Source organism: Pseudonaja textilis, chromosome 2 (genome assembly GCF_049901715.1).
Source record: "Pseudonaja textilis isolate UNSWEBS1 chromosome 2, rPseTex1.2, whole genome shotgun sequence".
NCBI classification, from domain to species: Eukaryota; Metazoa; Chordata; class Lepidosauria; order Squamata; family Elapidae; genus Pseudonaja; species Pseudonaja textilis.
The window spans coordinates 175,352,089-175,370,214 of NC_141991.1; the positions used below are offsets into that span (position 1 = coordinate 175,352,089).

General features: G+C 45.5%; 1 long non-coding RNA gene across 1 annotated transcript in view; it reads right to left on the bottom strand.

Annotated features, from left to right (window-relative positions):
• Positions 1-14,972, bottom strand: part of LOC148127258 (uncharacterized) — a 31,431-nt gene extending 16,459 nt beyond the window's left edge. The window contains exon 1 of the long non-coding RNA XR_015742140.1: positions 14,877-14,972. This is a non-coding gene — a long non-coding RNA (uncharacterized LOC148127258). The remainder of the gene's footprint in view (positions 1-14,876) is intronic.
• Positions 14,973-18,126: the final 3,154 nt, after the last annotated feature.

Genomic DNA, 18,126 nt, shown 5'->3' on the forward strand with positions numbered 1-18,126 from the left:
CAGAGAGGATCTCCATTAACTGCAACAGGAAATCTACTCAGAAGAAAATTGCCTCTTTTTTGTGCTTAATAAATACAGCTATTCACACCAGGGAGAGACTGGGCTCCCATGTGACTATTAAAGTGAAGAATCTGTGTAAAAAAAGAGTGGCAACTTTAATTCACCATAAAAAAAAAAAGATTTGTTAAATACATAGTGTATTGTTATGGGCAGAACTCTGCTCTTAAAGTCTGTGGCCTGAATGGAAAAATCCACAATGTCTGCTTCTTCTTTTTTTTCCACATGCATTTTTCTTCCCCACCCTCCAGTTAATTAACAAAGACATTTTCCCATTGTGGTAAGGTTTGATTTTTTTTAAAAAAAGAAAATGAATGAAACCAACTGTTCACACACTGTCTTAAATATCCAGTAAGTTTTCAAACATTTAAAATTTGTTTTGAAAAAAATATATCTCGATTTGGACTTTTCCAAACAAGATTAAAGCAATGCTTAAATTTTACAGAAGTATCTCTGCAATAAATTTTACAGAAGTATCTCTACAATAAATCATTCAAAATCTTTGCAAGGGAAACTTTTAACCATCCTTTGATTCATAAACAAGTTAGTTCAATATTTCATAAACAAGTTAGTTCAATATTTCCATTTTAAAGACATTTCTCCATCAAACAGACACTGCCAATTCCAGGGGTGAGGCCTGTTATGTCCTGAGAACTATAGGAGTTCTCACTCAGGTCCACTCACTTTGAGTGGGCATTCTTCCCCCTTTCCTCATTGGTTGGTTCTCCCCAGCAGCCAGCTATAAAAGCAGGCTGTGGGATCCAACCAGTCGCTGATCGCTGCGAGCCAGTTCCAGGCGTGGCAAGCACGGTCAGCCCTTTATTACTAAATAAAGTATTGTTGCACTCATGCTCTGGTCCAGCCTCTCATTGCTCAAACTTAACACTGGCGACGAGGATGGGATGGCTACCAGTAGCATCATGCAACCGCTGAGTCACTAGCCGCCGATCCGCAGCCCAGAGAGAGCGATCGGCCGGCGATAAGGGAACGCTGATCCGCAGCCAGAGAGAGCGGTCAGCCTACAAAAAGAGCAAACAAAAAGAGCAAACGCTGATCCGCAGCCAGAGAGAGCGGTCAGAATCGAAAGTTAGAAGCGTCTGTAGCCGCTTGTTAGCCCAGCTACAGAGAAAGTGAAGCGCTGCGAGCCGCAGCCGCTCTGTATCAGGCGCGAAATTCAAACGGTTGTCATTTGAATTTCAAACCTAAAAGGTACAGCACAGCACTATAGCCAGTCACTGGCGCCCAACGTGGGGCGAATCCAAACGCCATCAACGGCTAACAGTCTAACGAGGTTAACCCAGAGAGAAAGAGAGGATTTAAAACAGCCTCTCCCGAGCTGAAATCACTTGCCCTCCACGGGCCCTAAAACATTGTCTGCTGCCCCAGAGAGATTTTTTCCTCAGGTTGTTCAACCGGTCCCAGCACCATGAGTTCCAATCCAGTCTTCCCGGCGTTTAAACCAGACGAGGAGAAGTGGGAATCGTATAAGAACCGCTTCAATCATTATATCGATGCAGTTGGCCTGGCGGATGCGGGGGAGCATCGGAAAAATCGTATTTCCTAATCTACTGCGGGGCCACCGTCTACGATACAGCCGCAGCGCTTGTGGCTCCTCGTGAGTTGAAAAACGTTCCGTGGTCTGAGTTACTTGAAATTCTCACTAACCACTATTCCCCCAGGCCCTCACAGATCGCCAGGAGATTCACCTTCCGTATGAGGAAGCAATCGAGCAAAGAGACCATCAATCAATATATGGCCGCTCTCAGAACAGCAGCACTGCATTGTGGGTTTGGAACCTACCTGGAGGACATGCTCCTCGATCAATTAGTCTGCGGGGTCAAGGATCTCCACCTGCAAAGGCGACTTCTCGCAAAGAAAGACCTCAACCTCGCGCAAGCAGTCGAGGAAGCCTTGGCAGCCGAGTTGGCAACAACATCAGCCACCGAAATCCAGGGCCCTAGCGCCAAGCTGACATCACTTCCAGTCCACTCCGAGGAGGTGGTAGCAGAGGAACCCATCAGTGATGAAAACGAAGTCCACCGCCTATCCAATGACAGACGGCCACAGGTAGGAGCCAGACAAGAAAACAGCGGTCCTCCCAAGCACATCACTCTGTGCCTAGCCTGTGGGGGATCTCATCAGAGGGCCACCTGCAAGTTTAAAGGAGCCACCTGCAATAACTGCCATAAAAGGGGACACATCGCGAGAGTCTGCCAAGCCCCCCAAAGCGCAGCACAAAGGCACCCTCCCTCGCACTCGGGACCACAGAGGCAAGTACTGAACTGTCGCACGCACCACCTTGCCAAGCACACGTGCCACACTGTTAATAAAATTTCTCTCTCCGTTTCCCTAAAAGGTAAACCGTGCCCCATGGAGGTTGACACAGGGTCAGCGCTCTCAATTATCTCGTGGAACACCCTTAAGAGGCTCCAACCAAACCTATCCACTAGCCGGCTCCAGAGATGCCAGTTCGGCCTGAAGGACTACCAGGGAAGACCATTCCTGTAATCGGCAGAGGCAAGTTCCTTGTCAGTTTTAAAGCTTTTAAAGGCCACCTACCTCTAGTGGTAGTTAACGGCAATCTACCCACCTTATTGGGGCTCGATTGGTTTCCCCATCTCGGCCTAGGGCTAACAGGAGTCCATGCTGTCTCAACCTCAGACACTGACTCCTTATTCGCTGATTACTCAGACGTATTCAGCGAAGAACTGGGGTGTTATAATGGTACCCCCATCTCATTCTCGGTTGACCCCCAAGCAGTCCCAATCAGGCTAAAACCGCGTAGGGTCCCATTTGCTATTCGGCCAAAACTAGATGCAGAATTGGAAAAACTATTAAAACAAGGGGTCATTGAGCCAACAGATTTCGCCAAGTGGGAGACGCCCATTGTCACACCCCTCAAAAAAGACGGTAGCCTGAGAATTTGCTCGGACTACAAGACGACAATCAATAAATTCCTACAAGTTAGTGCTTATCCTGTGCCCGTCATCCAGCACTTATTACACACATTCGAACCAGGCAGCATTTTTGCTAAATTGGACATGTCTCAAGCATATCAGCAGTTCCCTGTAGATAACCAAACAGCGGAACTCCAAACAATTGTCACTCACAGGGGTGCCTTCCGATGCAAGCGTCTCCAATTTGGCGTAAGTGTGGCCCGGGTATTTTTCAATCCCTCATGGAGCGGATTTTGCAGGGCCTCCTGGTGTAGTACCCTACTTCGACGACATCTTAGTCTCGGCCAGGGACAGACCCCAACTCTTCCAAAGAGTTCGAGCTGTGTTAGAGAGGTTCAGACAGCATGGCCTCAAGTTGAAAAAAGAAAAATGTACCATTGCCACTAGACAGGTGGACTTTCTGGGTTATAAAATTGATGCCTCTGGCATTCATCCCCTGGAGTCCAAGGTTAAGGCAATCCACGACGCACCCACTCCAACCTCCAAAACAGAACTGCAGGCGTTCTTGGGGCTATTGAACTTTTACGCGTCCTTTTTACCCCATAAAGCATCAGTAGCTGAACCCCTACACAGATTACTGGATAAAAAGTCACCATGGCACTGGGGGCACAAGGAAGATCATGCCTTTAACGCCGTCAAATCACTACTCACGTCAGAGGCCGTACTTATTCAATTCGACCCTAACCTCCCTTTAGTACTAGCAGCTGACGCCTCCCCTTTTGGAATCGGGGCGGTACTAAGTCACAGGCTTCCCAATGGCGCCGAAGCTCCCATCGCCTTTTTCTCAAGGACGCTCTCTGCCACGGAGCGCAATTATAGTCAGATCGATAAGGAAGCCCTAGCAGCTGTTGCAGCCGTGAAAAAAATTCACGAATTCCTTTTCGGCCATTCTTTCGAGCTGGTCACTGACCACAAACCCCTCCTGGGCCTCCTAGCTGGGGACAAGCAGACCCCTCAAGTCCTCTCCCCTAGGATGACAAGGTGGACTCTCTTCCTAGCAGCCTACTCCTACAGACTGGTACACCGCCCAGGCAAAACACTGTCCCACGCCGACGCCCTCAGTCGCTGCCCCTTACCGGCCCCGGCTGAAGACCCTGCTCCTGTCCACGCTATTTTCGAAATCACCCAGTTGGACCTACCTATCACAGCCATGGACATTGCTGCCAAAACCAAGACAGACCGAACACTCGCCCAGGTGCTCGACTGGGTGAGGAGGGGGTGGCCGGGTGGCAATGTTGATAACAAATTCACACCTTTTAAGACTCGCATGCAGGAACTGTCTAGTCTGCAGGGCTGTCTACTATGGGGCACTCGAGTGGTCATCCCGGCCTCACTACGTACCCGAGTTCTGGAAGCGTTGCACGAGGGACATCCTGGCATCGTGAGAATGAAAGCGTTAGCATGCAGCTACGTGTGGTGGCCGGGTCTAGACGAGGACATTGTCAATTGGGTAAGTTCCTGCAACATTTGCCAGGAATCCCGTCCTGCTCCCCCCATTGCCACCCCTACTAGATGGGAAAATGCCAGCGCCCCTTGGTCTAGAATCCACATCGACCTAGCGGGCCCTCTGCATGGGAAGATGTTCCTGGTGGTCGTGGACGCTTATTCCAAGTGGATTGATGTAGCGCAGCTATCCACGACCACCACACTAGCAATCACCAACGTGTTGACACGCCTGTTCGTTACGCACGGGCTACCCGACTCCATCGTCTCCGATAATGGCCCACAGTTCGCATCGACTGAGTTCAGCCGCTTCGCTGCCAACCTGGGTATCCGCCACATTTTCACAGCCCCATTTCACCCTGCCAGTAACGGACTGGCTGAAAGGGCCGTCAGGACCACCAAAGAAGCCCTGGCAAGGTTCAACAAAGATGACTGGCACCACAAACTCTCGCGGTTCCTGATGAGCCAGCACTCAACTCCTTGTTCAGTCACCAATAAGTCCCCAGCTGAGCTCCTGATGGGCAGGCGCCTGAGGACTGTATTGGACAGACTACACCCACAATACTGCCCTGACTCCCCCCTCACTTCCTCATCGGGGGTTAGACATTTTATCTTACAGGAGCCAGTTTTCGCGAGGAACTTCGCTGGAGACCCCCTGTGGATCCCGGGCGAGATCGTAGCCATCACCGGGCCGCGGTCATATCGGGTCAGGCTGGAGGATGGTCGCGTCTGGAGAAGGCACATAGACCAACTGCGCAGACGCCTCAGCACCATCGCCAGCAGGGACCCAGAGGCTCTAGACGAGGGAAGGTTTCATCCTCAGCCTCACATCCACATCACGCCCGGCGATCAGCTCACGCCTTCACCCGGTTCAGATAGCCCGAACACAGACAGCGGCGCCCAGACAGTTGACCAGCCCGATCCAGCCTGCGAGAGCACATCCCCAGAGAGCAACCCTACGAGCCCAGGGCAGGCCCAAACCGAGGGGCACACTGGGGACACTTTGCCGACTCTGCCTACCCAGGCAGACCCCGGACGGACAGACAATGTTCCAGAACTACGCCGTTCCGGGCGCCAACATAAACCTCCTGCCTACCTCAAAGACTATGCATGTTCGCATCTGGGGGGAAGGGGTGTTATGTCCTGAGAACTATAGGAGTTCTCACTCAGGTCCACTCACTTTGAGTGGGCGTTCTTCCCCCTTTACTCATTGGTTGGTTCTCCCCAGCAGCCAGCTATAAAAGCAGGCTGCGGGGTCCAACCAGTCGCTGATCGCTGCGAGCCAGTTCCAGGCGTGGCAAGCACGGTCAGCCCTTTATTACTAAATAAAGTATTGTTGCACTCATGCTCTGGTCCAGCCTCTCATTGCTCAAACTTAACAAGGCCCCAATCAGCCAGCCAACCAGAGATCACTGTTAATGGAGCAGACTATACAGTGACACTGAAAAAAGTTACTTATGACCATTCCTCACAATTACAACCATCTTGGTATCACCACGGTCTCATGACCATGATCTGGGAGCTTGGCAACTGACTCACATTCAAGATGGCTGCCGCATCCTGGAGTCACATGATTGCCATTTATCAACTTCCCAGGGGACTTCCAATAAATAAAGTCGATGTGGGGAAGCCAGATTCACTGTATAACCATGTGATTTGTTTAACAACCACGGCAATAAGGTAGTATAATCAGGTGCACCTCACTTGACCACCTCAGTTAGCATTGGAAGTTCCAGTCCCAACTGTGGTCGTAAGTTGAGGTCCATCTGTATCTTCACAAGAATCTGGTTTAATATAAGTTAGATTAACTACTCATGCAGCCCAGTCGGATGCTTGTTTACTGAAAAATAACCTTAACTTTAAAATATACCATCTTTCTACTAAGTCAGTAGAGCAGGAGGAGACTATTCAATTCACAGAGAGAATATTATACACCTGAGTTAGGTGGAGCAGTTTGTTTTCAAATTGTTATCTGCTTCTTTTAGGGCTACACTGCAGTTTCCACATGTTTTCATTTGAAGTTAGGATGTTTTCATCAAGATGGGGGTTTCAACTTTCAACAGCTAGGCTGAAATGGGCTACAAGTAGCCTCAAACAGCAACTTGCTCAATTCTGCTGGATAGCATTGAAAGCCCAGTTTTCTTCCAGTGCTAATGCCATGTACATTTATCCAGAATAAGCCTCATTCAGCACAGTGGCTCTGCTCCCCAATAGGTTTGCGAAAGATTGCAAACTAAATCACCTTTGTAAGAACAAGAGTGCAAAACTTGAAGAAAACCCTTTTTAAGTAGTGGTAGCTCAAACAGAACTGTACAAAACAGAGACATAAGCATAAAACAAACTGAGCTGAAGGCTTTATTTGACGATGAAGATAAATGGATTGATATTATCGTTTATAACTCCCTGAAATTTAGATGGCGAAACCAGTTTGGCCAGTTTGGTAGATGCTTCTCATTAAATCTTGTCATGCTGCTTTATGGTTTGGCACTTGGTCTACCTCTATAGTAGTCAGGGGTAGTCCCAGCTCCAGTGTGGGCAACAGGGAGGATGGAGAAGGGAGAATGCTCACTGGATTGGCAGCAGTGGTGGGATTCAGCCAATTCTCACCAGTTCGGGAGAACCGGTTGTTAACTTTCTGAGCAGTTTGGTGAACTGGTTGTTGGAAGAAATCATTAGGGCAGAGAACTGGTTGTTAAATTATTTGAATCCCACCACTGATTGGCAGGGAAGTAGCATCTCACCAGAAAGGTAAACCAGCCTGTCCTGTCCTGTTAATTGATTTAAAGGAATTTAAGGGTATACCAGGCCTATATAATTCAATCCCAGATGACCTATTTAACCGCAACAGCTATAACAGTCGGATAAATAACTACGGTTACAGCATCCTTCCCTAACGTAGTGCCCTCTAGAGCAGGGGTCTCCAACCTTGACAACTTTAAGACTTGTGGACTTCAACTCCCAGCGTTCCTTAGCCAGCAAAGCATTCTGGGAGTTGAAGTCCACAAGTCTTAAAGATGCTAAGGCTGGAGACCCCTGCTCTAGATGGTTTGGGATGGTAACTCTTAGAATGGCTAGGCACCCGATGAATTGTAGATCCAGCACATCAGGGAAGCATCAGTCTGGAGAATATCTGAAGGCTTTCATTCAGCGTCAAGTCCTTGGTTAGAAGAAGGAGGCATTCAGGGAGGAAGACTGCCACTTATCTTCCCTTTGGAGATCTCAAAGAAGGCGGAGCAGTTGAAGAGCAGATAAGGTTGGGATCCATTCTTAAGGTCAAACTGATCAGAATAATGAAAAAACGATGTCTGGATCTATCCTTTAGAACTGGCAAATGGCTTCCTTGCCTTATGAATTGAGGCATCAGATTTTTTATGGAAATTGATGATGCAGGATCCAATCTGGGTCCATCACCAGGACTAGAGGATTTGTCTACCGAGCTTTCAGACACGTGCTGGAGCCCATCTTCAGGGAACTTCTCTCTAGCAGAGTGGGTGCTATTCTTTGGGAAGTAAAGGCCAGGATATTAATCATCAACCCATATTTCCATTCTGCTGTCATTTCACAAGAGAATTCTCTGCATCTAATATGATCCTGAACATATTTTCTACTCAGGCATCAAGATCTACAGGTGTTGTAGATTTTTTTTTAAAAAAATATACATTACTAGAAATTCCAGGGATTGTAAAGTAATAAAAATCCTGATCCATGTTGATTAAACTGGACAGTTCATGATACTAACATGTGAGAGTTATTTTTGATTGTGGCAGGATAAAAATGCGAGGTGCAACTAGGCAAGACAAGGCAATCAGCAAAGAAGGATTGGCTTAGTTCCATCCCGGTATGAAGAAAATATATCTTGAAGAAGTTTTTGTTATGATTTATCAGCACTTGTTTTCTAAAAAAAAACCCTAGATTATAGAACCTATTGCTTTTGAAGGTGAGTTGAGTTGGAAAGCAGTTATTATGGAAGCCCAGGAGATAGGTAGTTTAAACCTATTTTTATACTTAGGCTTTTGTTTTATGCTACTGGATTCTTTTATATGTTTTGGAAACTGTACAGAAATATTGGGATTGGGTGATATAACATTTGCCAAAATAAAAATGCTTCACATTTCCCTTCTGCCTAAGTTCTTTTCCCATAGTCCTATAAATTGACCTAAGCTAAGGAAAAGTGACAACTATAATGTAAGATCATCCAGTGACTTTAACAGCTGTTAAGTTCTCCAGTCCAAAACCCTAAGGCAGATAATTTTAATCTTTGCTGCAAACATGGTCAGGTCATGCATAATGTGTTAGCATTCTTTTTAATGTTTGCATTTTTTGTGTGTGCTGTAATCTGGACAGAAGGCTGGTGGAAGTAGCACTGAATTATTGTTATCACTTCAGTCATATACAAGTGATGATTGCTGATTCAGAGAGAGAATGAAAGTAATCATAATAGCAACCATTTATTATGTATGCCACTCAACTGTCAATGATGCTGGGCAGATCACAACAAAGACATTACACTTCAACTGACAAATGGTTGCTTACAACCCAGCTTAGAAGTTTTGATGGTTTCTCCCTCCAGCCAAAGCAATCACATAACCGTATATGTTGGGTGCTTGGCAACCAGGCTGCATTTATGGCCGTTATCTTGCATTTCACAATAGCTTTGCATAAAAGCAGCAATTATTTAACCATTGATGTGATTAACAACTACAGATTCACTTAATGAGCTCAGAGATTTGCTTAATGGCTACCCCAAAAATGGGTAGACTTCACTACGATCAGAACTCAAAGACTACCTTAAGCGGTAAAATCAATAAAATACATAATATAAAAGAGGGCAATTATGACAGAACAGATGGTATGAGGCAAGGGGTCTCCCTCTCCTCAGGCAAAGGCTTGTATGAAGGTCTATGGCTTCATGGCTTTCCTTAAAAAATGGCTACCCAGTTTTTCTACAATAGCAGGAGATGCTGTGTGCTTTCTCCACTTCTCTTCTCCCTATGTACCAATGATTGCATCTCAAATGATTCTATTCTATTCTATTTTTTTTCTATTCTATTCTATTCTATTCTGTTCTATTCTGTTCTATTCCTATCTTCATTCCAAAAGACAGGTGTTGTTACAGAGCTGTGCTTCTAGGCTCCTGAGAGATAACATTGTTTTATCAAAGGAACCCAGAATGCGGCGATCTTTTCGGATTGAACCAGCTGAGGCTGATGTGATGGGAGATATCATGTTTCATGCATGTCAATTTCTTGCGCCCTCTGTTATTCTGAGTATTTTGCTGCAATCCAGACTTCTTTGCTTTTACACAGCTACACACAAGAAAATTAATGCTAACGACTAATTCTTGTAGATTTTAATAGGCCTTTCTCTGCATATGTGTGAATTGGGATGGAAGCATGGAATGTACACTAACCCATACAGATTACTTGGTGGTACCTTGACCAAAACAGGTTTATCCTTGTTTTCATGGGATTGCATCAACGATGTAATTAGCACAATATACCCATGACAGAATTCATGACTGAGCAAAAGCAGAAGTAACTTCTGATAATCTCTTCTGATAAAAGCAGAAGTAACTTCTGATAAAAGCAGAAGTAACTTCTGATAAGCTGCTATGTCGCTCTCAGCTGAATAAGAATTTCTAAGCAGTCAGATAAGTACAGAAGTGACAGAAACGTTGCCATCTCTGTGCATAATCAGGTGTACTTTTACAACACTCTTTGAGATGATGCAAGAACCGATCTTTCTCACCACTCCCTTTCCCAGAATCTCTTTTTGTTATTCAAAATTCTCTCAGCAAAAAACTATTTTGTAACAGAACCAGTAGATCAGTCGCAGGGTGTATGTTTGCATATGGAAATTGCCAGTTGTTTTATCCTTAAGTTCTCTCAGATAGATTTGCAAACATCACATATTGCCTGCAAGGGGAAGTAGGATGTGTGTTCATTTTTCTTAGCTATTATTCTACTCATTTTATAAGAAAAGGCTGTTCTTGATTTTCAGGGTGTTCATGAATAGATAACGGTAAAGGATCCCCCGCACACATACGTGCTAGTCATTTCCAGCTCTAGGGGACGGAGCTCATCTCAGTTACAAAGCCAAAGAGACAGCGCTGTCCAGAGAAATCTCCGTGATCATGTGGCCGGCATGACTAAATGTCAAAAGTGCATGGAACGCTGTTACCTTCCCACCAAAGTGGTCCCTATTTTTCTACTTGCATTTTACATGCTTTCAAACTGCTAGGCTGGCAGAAGCTAGGACAAGTAATGGGAGCTCACTCCGTTATGCAATGCTAGGGATTCGAACTGCCAAACTGCCGACTTTTCTGGTTGATAAGCTCAGCATCTTAGCCACGGAGCTGCCATGACCCTATTAATGAATAAACCCTGCTAAAAGATATGTTCAAATGGCCCACCTCTACTTCTGAGATGCTTAAAAAATTGTCCAGCATCAAGAAATTTGGTACCCTTCTTTGCCAATTCCCTCTCTTGTTCCCACTTCCCTTTCCAAAATAATGAATGACAAAGGCTAATAGATTTTGCATATTTTGTGGCTGACCTTGGGTAGAATTGTCTTAAAGGGCAGACTCCTACTGAAACCTTGTCTTCCTCATAAAGCTAGGAACAAAATGACAGCAATGTCATGAGGACACAGGAAAAAATGACAGTTACAAATCACATGTTGTGATTTGAATAGGTGTACCTGGACAAAGGCCCTTTGCCCAGAAAAGGAATTTATTTTATTTTTTAAGTTTTTCTGACAGAAAGTCATTGCAGTCTCTTAAAAAAAAAAAAACAAAACAGGCTTCTGAGGCAGTTGTGGCTGAACAATAGCTTGTTGACCCCAAAAACAAAAAAATAGGCACAAAACCAGAGTTTCTTGTATTTCTAGGTGAGGATTTTTTAAAAAACCAAAGATTAATTTTTTTCTTAAGTTACCTTACCAAAAGTTGTGAAGTCCAGCATTGTTATATATATATGATGCAAAAAAAATATGGGATAATGCTTGGAGACTGTGAATTGTGCCAGCTGCGTAAAATAACTCAGTATTATGGTCATAAGTTGTGCTGGTCATTAAGTATATTGTTGTGGAGCGGCGGAGATACGAGGCTGAGCCAGAGCGGACGTTTTAAAGGCTTTATTCTGCGGAATAAAGGGTTGCCGCGTCTGCCAGGCTAACTCGGCAGATCAGCTGGCGGCAACAGCTGATACCGTTTGACAGCTCCCTTTTATAGCCGGCTATCAAACGGTATCAGCCAATGGGAGCGGTCGGTGCTCCCGCTCGAACGGCGGACCTGGTTGGGAACTCCAGCCAGTCCTATAGGCACAACATATAACACCATGCAAACATGCCTGATCTTGTGACCTTTTTTGTAGTAGTTATTAAGTAAACACTATGGCTGTTAAGCAAACACCAAATTCATTAAGCCAATGCAGTTGTCATTAAGCAAATCCATTTATCCACAGTGGGCATTTTCTGCCTGAAATCAGAAGTAAACACTTGTTTCTGGCAAAAAAATGTTGTAAATTGTGGTCACTGCAAATAGCCATAAATGCGGGTGAGTTGCTAAGTTCCCAAAATGCAATCACATGACCACAGGGGAGGTGGCCATCAGAATTTTAAAACCGGGTTGTAAGTACCTTTGGGGACACCCATCATAACTTGAAACAGTCACTAAGCAAACAGTCATAAGTTGAGAATTATTTTTATCCAGCCTCCTGATGTGTTGAGTATTTTTTTAAATGGGAAATACAGTATGGGGAAGAGCCATAGTTGATGTAATAATCAGTGCATTTGATTTTAGGACAAGAGAAGCCTCTTAAGACAAGAGAAGCCTTAGCAAATAGCGGCATCCTGTTGACTTTTCATGGATTTGGAAGCTAGTTAACCCTTGAATAGGATACCCCAGAGAATCTCAGGATTAAAGCTAAAGGAAATCAGGAAAATAACCCAAGAAAACTGTAATAATATGTTTGGGTCGTTTGCTGGAGCAGGGCAAAAAAACAAGTGTTTATTTCTTGTGCCTTGACTTTTTTTCCTGGAGCAGGGCTTGGTGTTGAGCTAATTTTGCCCATGAAATTAGGTTTGTTTGGTGTATTTTAAAGATCCGGTGGATTTCCCATGGATTTTCTTACTAGTTTTTGAGGGGCCAGGCTGGCACATGAAGGAAAAGGAGAAGTTTCCACAGATGTATCCAGAGATAATAGACAGCTGGTCTCTTGGCGGCTGTTTGAACCAAAAGGACACCTGGCTTCCTAGAACTGCATCTTCTCAGAGCCACCAAACAAGGCACCATGTGGTGTAGTCTTTCCCATTAAAAACGAAAAAATAAAGATTCATCGGCAGCTAGATTAAGAAGGCTTTATTTTTCAAAAGAGATATGGGGAAAAAAACTTTGATGTTGTTTCATTACAGTACTTTAAAATGTCTGATTTGAAATTTCTTTTACCTGTACATATGAGGTAGACTAAAAGTCACCCCCCACCCCGCCCCAACACAAGTTGTTATATAAATTATATCCCTTGTTTGAATTGGTTGCGATTTTCTTCATTTGACCCATGACCTTTGAATATACTTCAGTACAGTAACATTTTCTCTGGAAAAAAACCCCTCCTATTACTTATTTTTGTTGTATAAAACTATAGAAAACAAAAGATTAACTGAAACATTAATAATTAAATAAATATATTAAATTAATAAAATATATTGTGATTAGGCCTGACTTTTGGTGTACCCTGTATATCAGGACAGGGAACGTGATTCCAATGAATATAATGTGCCCCAAGACACCTCTCTGGGAGACACCCACCCCGACTGCCTGTCTCACCTGGTTTTTAAAGTGTTATTTTAAATTTAAAAATTAAAAGCTAGTAAAACTGGCCTCTAGTGTCATATCTCGTAGCAGAAATGTCTATGGGCCCCTTAAGGCCACTGTTGGAATGGTAACTGCTTCCCAATCTGGTAAATAATTGTCTATTAATTAGCACTACGGCAGCCATTTTATCTAAGCCAAATAGCCCACCATAACCCACTTTTTCAACATAGATCACCCTGTCCTTGAATGGTTGGGTGGACTGGACATTAATATTTGAACCACTATAAGCAGTGGTGGTATGCTACCGGTAGAGACTGGTTCAGCCGAACCAGTAGTAAAAAAAAAAGAAGCCTCCAACAATCAGCTGAGAGGAGGAAAAAAATCTTCCCACAATCAGATGAGAAGAGAAAGAAGAGAAAAGCGCAGGATCGGCCCTCCCACCTGCCCTTGCACTTTTCTTTATCCTCTCAGCTGATTGGCGCTGCAGGACTCAGATGGTGTGAGGAAAGCTGCGTGTGCATGTTAGGTGCGCACACATTAGGTGCATGTACACACGTGTGCAATCACCGAACCAGTAGTGGAATAGGTAGGATCCCACTGCTGACTATAAGTCCAGGTATTTGCCATATGCTAAAATAAAGCTCACCATAGGCATTTTCTGTGTTTATCTCCTGCAGACTCCCAGAACTCCAGCTGGGCTTCCAGTAGGCTTCCCACTGGCCTACTCCTGCTCCCCAAGTTGAATTTAATAAGTAGTGTATTGTTTATGATAACAATACACTACCTATTAAATTGTTAGTGATTGTTAGTGAGCAGCATAACCTTGCATGACCACGGGGAAGGGGATTGAAACACTGAAGATGGTGCACACCTAAAAATGGTTGAAGTTGATTACCTGATAGTGGCCACTAACCTGACTTTTTCAGCTTTCTTTGGACAACCCTGAACTCAAATTGCCAATATTTATATTTATAACTGAAATATAGATAGTCCCCAATTAGCGGTCCCAATTGTAGGTCATTAAGCAGAGCAAATGCTACGTGAAGCCACAATTATGCTCACAATCTTATTTCAGACCTGGCTTTGCTTTAAAGACCAGTGAAGGACATAAACATGAGTACTGGTCACTTTTCATCACTGTCATAACTGCGAGAACGTTTGCTAAGCAAGGACTTCCTCAATTTGTTCACTTTCCCCCTTTTCCCCATCACCCTCGCCTCACCTATTTCACAGCTGCAACCCTTCAGTGATTGGGCATTTTTCTCCTTCCTGAAAACCGAAGCCAGGCAGTTAGTTTCAAAGTCTCTTGTGCAACGTTAAGTCGCTTGGTTTTACAGGTGGCTAGGGAGGAGTGAGCAAAAGGCTGCTGCAAACCTGTTGTTGTTTTGGAGCAGCTCTGCAGGGGCTGGAGAGTTAATTTTTTACGTGGCTTCTTCAAACAAGCTCACAGGAGTATCCACTCCAGAAAAGCCTGTGTAACTAGCTAGATCCTGTTGCATAGCTGGGGCCAGGTCTCCAGCATTCACTGGGCAGAGGCACCTTCCCCCTCCTTTGTCCTGTGGCTGACCTCTTTCCATTCCCTATACCCCTAATGCAGCTTTTACTACCTTCGTGGATTTTTGTGGTTCTGAATTCTTGAGCGCTCCGGAATTCCATTTTAATAAGCATGCTCTCCAGCTGCTAGACATGAGTCTAAGGCCAACTGTGGCAGCCTTTCAGGAAAATGTGTTTTTTTCGGGTCGGGGGAGGGAATTGGTGATGGTGATTTCCTTTCCAGCTTGACTGATACTAAAACAAAAGTGCTCTTTTCTCTGTTCCCTCCCTCCCCCACCCAATCCAATCTTTATTCAGCCTCATTTCTCAGAAGGTTGACTCATGCTCTTCCAATGTAAAAATTTTCATTCACATTTTACCATGTCAGTTTCTGTCTTCCCAGGAAGTAGTTTGGAACAAAATGTCTGTTGGGGTATTTATCAACAAGTCAGCCTTCTCCAAACTTCCAGCATTCCAAGTAGGACTGATTTAGAGTCCTTCTACTTCTCCAGGACTTCTTTGGAAGGCCCCAAATGGCAGGAGAGACACAGTTAATGAGAACATGGGATCGCAGGCATCCAAACAAGATTCTATCTCTTTACAATCGTACTGGAAACTTTTAAATTCTGATGGTGTTCCTTCAGCTTGCAAATGAAAAAAAAAAAAGAATTCCTCCCCATTCACCTATACAGTCAGTAAAGATAAACTCTACTTTGAGCTAAGCTGAACTCAAGATAGAAGAACATGGAGTTTTCTTGACATTAATATGGTAGTGGTATACCTTCTTGTTATGTCCTGAGAACTCTAGGAGTTCTCACTCAGGTCCACTCACTTTGAGTGGGCGTTCTTCCCCCTTTCCTCATTGGTTGGTTCTCCCCAGCAGCCAGCTATAAAAGCAGGCTGCGGGGTCCAACCAGTTGCTGATTGCTGCGAGCCAGTTCCAGGCGTGGCAAGCACGGTCAGCCCTTTATTGCTATAATAAAGTATTGTTGCACTCATGCTCTGGTTCAGCCTCTCATTGCTCAAACTTAACACTGGCGACGAGGATGGGATGGCTACCAGAAGCTCCATGCAACCGCTGAGTCACTAGCCGCCGATCCGCAGCCCAGAGAGAGCGGTCGGCCGGCGATAAGGGAAACGCTGATCCACAGCCAGAGAGAGCGGTCAGCCAACAAAAAGAGCAAACAAAAAGAGCAAACGCTGATCCGCTGACAGAGAAAGCGGTCAGCAAGCGATAAGAAGCGAACGCTGATCCGCAGCCAGAGAGAGCAGTCAGAATCAAAAGTTAGAAGCGTCTGTAGCCGCTTGTTAGCCCAGCTACAGGGAAAGTGAAGCGCTGCGAGCCGCAGCCGCTCAGTATCAGGCGCGAAATTCAAACGGTTGTCATTTGAATTTCAAACCTAAAAGGTACAGCACAGCGCTGTAGCCAGTCACTGACGCCCACTCAGGCGCGAATCCAAACGCCATCAACGGCTAACAGCCTAACGTGGTTAACCCAGAGAGAAAGAGAGGATTTAAAACAGCCTCTCCTGAGCTGAAATCACTTGCCCACCACGGGCACTAAAACATTGTCTGCTGCCCCAGAGAGATTTTTCCTCAGGTTGTTCAACCGGTCCCAGCACCATGAGTTCCAATCCAGTCTTCCGGCGTTTAAACCAGACGAGGAGAAGTGTGAATCGTATAAGAACCGCTTCAATCATTATATCGATGCAGTTGGCCTGGCGGATGCGGGGAGCATCGGAAAAATCGTATTTCCTAATCTACTGCGGAGCCACCGTCTACGATACTGCCGCAGCGCTCGTGGCTCCTCGTGAGTTGAAAACGTTCCGTGGTCTGAGTTACTTGAAATTCTCACTAACCACTATTCCCCCAGGCCCTCACAGATTGCCAGGAGATTCACCTTCCGTATGAGGAAGCAATCGAGCAAGGAGACCATCAATCAATATATGGCCGCTCTCAGAACAGCAGCACTGCATTGTGGGTTTGGAACCTACCTGGAGGACATGCTCCTCGATCAATTAGTCTGCGGGGTCAAGGACCTCCACCTGCAAAGGCGACTTCTCGCAAAAGACCTCAACCTCGCACAAGCAGTCGAGGAAGCCTTGGCAGCTGAGCTGGCAACAAACTCAGCCACCGAAATCCAGGGCCCAAGTGCCAAGCTGACATCACTTCCAGTCCACTCCGAGGAGGTGGTAGCAGAGGAACCCATCAGTGATGAAAACGAAGTCCACCGCCTATCCAACGACAGACGGCCGCAGGTAGGAGCCAAACAAGAAAACATCGGTCCACCCAAGCACATCACCCTGTGCCTAGCCTGTGGGGGATCTCATCAGAGGGCCACCTGCAAGTTTAAAGGAGCCACCTGCAATAACTGCCATAAAGGGGACACATCGCGAGAGTCTGCCAAGCCCCCAAAGCGCAGCACAAAGGCACCCTCCCTCGCACTCGGGACCACAGAGGCAAGTATTGAACTGTCGCACGCATCACCTTGCCAAGCACACTTGCCACACTGTTAGTAAAATTTCTCTCTCCGTTTCCCTAGAAGGTAAACCGTGCCGCATGGAGGTTGACACAGGGTCAGCGCTCTCAATTATCTCGTGGAACATCCTTAAGAGGCTCCAACCAAGCCTATCCACTAGCCGGCTCCAGAGATGCCAGTTTGGCCTGAAGGACTACCAGGGGAAGACCATTCCTGTAATTGGCAGAGGCAAGTTTCTTGTCAGTTTTAGAGCTTTTAAAGGTCACCTACCTCTAGTGGTAGTTAACGGCAATCTACCCACCTTATTGGGGCTCGATTGGTTTCCCCATCTCGGCCTAGGGCTAACAGGAGTCCATGCTGTCTCAACCTCAGACACTGACTCCTTATTCGCTGATTACTCAGATGTATTCAGCGAAGAGCTGGGGTGTTATAACGGTACCCCCATCTCATTCTCAGTTGACCCCCAAGCAGTCCCAATCAGGCTAAAACCGCGTAGGGTCCCATTTGCTATTCGGCCAAAACTAGATGCAGAATTGGATAAACTATTAAAACAAGGGGTCATTGAGCCAACAGATTTCGCCAAGTGGGAGACGCCCATTGTCACACCCCTCAAAAAGACGGTAGCCTGAGAATTTGCTCGGACTACAAGACGACAATCAATAAATTTCTACAAGTTAGTGCTTATCCTGTGCCCGTCATCCAGCACTTATTACACACATTCGAACCAGGCAGCATTTTTGCTAAATTGGACATGTCTCAAGCATATCAGCAGTTCCCTGTAGATAACCAAACAGCGGAACTCCAGACAATTGTCACTCACAGGGGTGCCTTCCGATGCAAGCGTC